The sequence below is a fragment of the Phacochoerus africanus genome, chromosome 7, assembly GCF_016906955.1.
Source record: "Phacochoerus africanus isolate WHEZ1 chromosome 7, ROS_Pafr_v1, whole genome shotgun sequence".
Taxonomy (NCBI): Eukaryota; Metazoa; Chordata; class Mammalia; order Artiodactyla; family Suidae; genus Phacochoerus; species Phacochoerus africanus.
In genome coordinates this window covers 6,133,359-6,137,371 of record NC_062550.1, presented here as the reverse complement: position 1 = coordinate 6,137,371, position 4,013 = coordinate 6,133,359, and the positions used below count along the sequence as shown (strand labels likewise).

Genomic DNA, 4,013 nt, shown 5'->3' with positions numbered 1-4,013 from the left:
GCAACTAGCGGCTTCCGGCGTTCGGCTGACGAACTCTCGCGACAGATTAGACCGAGCAGGGGCCGGAAGAGGCGGGCCTCTCCCCGTGAGCCTTTGCGAGGCCAGCTTCTGATCTGCATACGGCGGGTCGTATCCCTGTCGTTTCCTACTCTCTCCGAGGACCAAATAAAACACAAGGAGATATGAAAAGCTAAATAAGTAAGACAAACTTCAGCGGGATGAAGTTCTCGGTTTAACGGTCAACTTTTATATTCACCGTATGGCTAATGAGAATGGGATTCCTTACCTAGGAAGTATGGACGTCCACGTCTTTATGCCTTAAACTTATGAGTAAGGAAAATAACGATTCGGGGTGACGCCCGAGTCCTCACTGCTAATGTGAGACGAATTTTTGAGCGGGTAAAGGTCGCCCCTAAGGTGACCCGCCTACTTTGCGGGATGCCTGGGAGTTGCGATCTGCCCGTCCCCCTTTACACTTGAAAAGCAGACCGACTTTGATGAACATTAAATATTGAATAATTGTGTTTTCATTAGATTCCTTATTACGCTACTAAACTCGGAACTGCCTCTTTCTCAACTCGTTTTTTGCTTTGTTGGGGTTGAAAAAAAACGGCAAGTAAGGCGAAAACTGTGGACACTTTTAGGCCCTGCGGTCTTCAGAAGCAAATCGCGCCACCTTTCTGTGCCTCGTTTTTCCTGATCTGGAAAGTCGGGCAAGTAACAGGCGGTTGCGAGGATTAAATGAGGTGCTCGCCACGTGGAATTGCCTTTTCCTTGATGCAATCTCAGCCTCCACTTCTGACCCCGGCATGAGGTAGGTGTTCAGTATGTCTTTGTGGAGTCAATAAAAATACGTGCAACCCCTTTAGAACGGTGCCAAGCATGGACTTCGTGCCCAGTGAGTTACTACTGCTGTTGTTTGCTAAGTCCAACGTGCTCTTGACAGACTATCCCACCATGATGAAAAATCTGGCATCAGGAGTTCCCGTCGTGGCGCAGTGGTTAATGAATCCGACTAGGAACCATGAGGTGGCGGGTTCGGTCCCTGCCCTTGCTCAGTGGGTTAACGATCCGGCGCTGCCGTGAGCTGTGGTGTAGGTTGCAGACGCGGCTCGGATCCTGTGTTGCTGTGGCTCTGGCGTAGGCCGGTGGCTACAGCTCCGATTCCACCCCTAGCCTGGGAACCTCCATATGCCGTGGGAGCGGCCCAAGAAATAGCAACAACAACAACAACAAAAAGACAAAAAGACAAAAAGACAAAAAAAAATCTGGCATCAGAAAGTCCGTGGAGAAATGAGCTGGTAAGGGCGGAGGGTCTGGGATTGGGCCCCCGCCTGAGGGGGGGAATCCAGGTCCCCCTGCGCAGCCGTGACCGGGCGCGGGCTGGTCCTCCTTGTCTCAGCAGTAAAGTAAGACCCTTGACTGCTCCCTCATAGAGGTGCAGAGGCCAAAAGACCCAGTGCCTGGCGGGAGGAACCAGGAGGGACCAGGGCGCTGCAGAAGTTAAGGCCCTGTCACGCCTTCACACGAAATAAGTGAAGGATAAAGAAGTCAGTTAAAATTTTTTCTTAAACTACTGCAATCGTAGGGTGGTTAGCTGCCATCATTTAATTCTCCGATTGTCAGTGGGGCGGCCCTCTGCCGGGGCATTTCGGAGCTTTGTGGGGTGTGTTTGGTTGTCTGGACAACATATCCAGCCACTTGAAGGCGGGGACTGGGGCGGGACATCCCTCTGGTCCTCCCAACGCTGCAATATGCCAGGAAGGCAGGGCCCCTCACAGTTCTCTGAGCCAGGGCTTCACTCCATTTCTTTCTTTCTCCCTTCCTTCCTCCCTCTTTCTTTCTTGTTTTTTGGCGTCTAAGTTCCCAGGCCAAGGATCGAACACACGCCACAACAATGATCCAAGCTGAGGAATCCTTAACCTGCTGTGCCACAAGGGAATTCCCTGTTCCATTTCTTGTGTGAACGTGCAGGACTTCCTGCCCGATGTGAGCAAACATGGAATTGCCAGCGATGCAGCTGCGCTGTAGCTGAAGGAATTTTGGGTCCCGCCTTGTTTGGAAACTAACCAAGAATTGTGCCCCGCCAGGGAGAACCGCACCCCTGTGGCTGGAGCTGGGAGGCGCCGCTGCTTTGGGAGCCGCAAGCCCAGGGACCCATGTCCACTCCCCATCCGGCTTCCGGGGGCCTTTACATGCCAAAATGTGCAGCATTTTAGAAATTCCTTTCCTTTCCTTTTTTTTTTTCCCCGCTTTTATAATGTAGGAGCTTTGTGTTGATTTTTTTTTTAATTCTGTGTGGATAGGTGATAGCGCCGAATTCACTTCAGAAGAGTAAAGGGCTCTTATAAATGTTATTTTAAAATGGCCTTGGGACTGAGAGGGTGGAGAATCACTGTCGCTTACCCATTTTACAGATGAGGAGACAGACCACGGACCAGGTCCAATCAGGCCTTTCTTCCCAGCTCCAGAACACAGACTCTCGTGGGCTCAGGCAGGTGTACAGCAATCTTATCCTCCCGACGAGGACAGGAAGGAGGAGACCTAATGTGTGCCAAGTGCTCGGCAGAGTCCCTGGTGTGGAGAAGGGCCATCAGGGCCTAGTGGTCCCAGGTTGAGTCCTTTCCCTGCCCACCAGAACTCAGGCCTGTCCCAGGGTGTGTGAGGCCCAGGGACAGAATGGAAGATGAGAGATGAAAGGAGAAAGTGGCCCCCAGGCTTCCTCTGTGAATGGTCCCCTCCCCCTCACTCCACTCCAGCCACACTGGCCTTCAGTGTTCCAGCCAGCAGGCCCCTGCCCCAGGGCCTTTGCACTTGCTGGTCACTCCCTCTGGAACACCCCTCTCATCCTGCCTCCCTCCCCAGCCTCATCCCCTCTGTCCTGTCAGCCGCCTGCCTTCTTTGATCTGTTTCTGGAAGTTTCTTCCACGAGCCTGTTTTAACCACAAGGTCTTTGTCCTTGCTGTTCCCCCTCGAACACCTACCCCAGCAGGGCCAGCTCCTTCTCTTCACACCCCAGCACAGATGTCGTCTCCTCCGAGAAGGCGTTCCTGCTGCCCAACTTTAAAAACAACCCTCACTTCGGCAGCACATATATTAAAATTGGAACCATATGGAGAAGCTTAGCATGGCCCCTGTGCAAGGATGACATGCAGATTCGTGGAGCGTTCCATGTTTTTGGATAAGCAATGAGATCCTGTTGTACCACACAGAGAACTGTATCTCATCTTTTTTTTTGTCTTTTCTAAGGCCGCACCTGCGGCATATGGAGATTCCCAGGCTAGGGGTCGAATCAGAGCAGTAGCCACTGGCGTACGCCACAGCCACAGCCACGTTGTGCAACCTACACCACAGCTCACCGCCCACTTAGCGAGGCCAGGGATCAAACCCTCAACCTCATGGTTCCTAGTCGGATGCGTTAACCACTGCACCACGGCGGGAACTCCATATCTAGTTATTTGTGATGGAACATGATGGAGGATAATGTGAGAAAAAGAATGTATATTATCTATGCCTGACTGGGTCACTTTGCTGTACAGCAGAAATTGACGAAACAGTAAATCAGCTATAACAGAAAAAATAAAAATCTAAAAAAAAAACTCCAAAAACAGCCTTCATGTCCACCCTGTCTCATCGCCCGGCTTTAATTTCCCTCTTGGCACGTCCCATCCTATGTCACTTGTCTAGTGTCTTTCTCAGAACCCCAGCTGTCCAGCAGTGCCTGAAGGGATGAAGGAACTCCCTTCGCCACTGGAGCCTCCCGGGCAGGCTGTGCCCCGCCTCACCTCGGCCGCCACTCGCTGCCCTGAGCCTCAGCCTCTCCTAGGAAAGTGGGGGCTCCTGGCCCCTCCCTGCTTCTCTCGGGCTGTTCAGAGGGAGTGAAAAGGGAACCACTGGGGACACTGAGATTGTCCAAAGTCAGGCCTGGGAAAAGACAAAACACAACAAAGACCAAAAGGAGTTCTGCTGCGGCGCAGCGGGTTAGGGATCCGGCCTCATCACTGCACTGGCTC

General features: G+C 52.3%; 2 non-coding genes across 2 annotated transcripts; both read left to right on the top strand.

The window, feature by feature from the left end:
* The first annotated feature begins 313 nt into the window (after positions 1–313).
* On the top strand, positions 314–463 carry LOC125131896 (U12 minor spliceosomal RNA). Its single transcript, XR_007136071.1, has one exon. It is a non-coding gene; the product is annotated as a U12 minor spliceosomal RNA (small nuclear RNA).
* A 2,613-nt stretch (positions 464–3,076) lies between these two features.
* On the top strand, positions 3,077–3,179 carry LOC125131924 (U6 spliceosomal RNA). The gene has a single exon (XR_007136098.1). It is a non-coding gene; the product is annotated as a U6 spliceosomal RNA (small nuclear RNA).
* Positions 3,180–4,013: the final 834 nt, after the last annotated feature.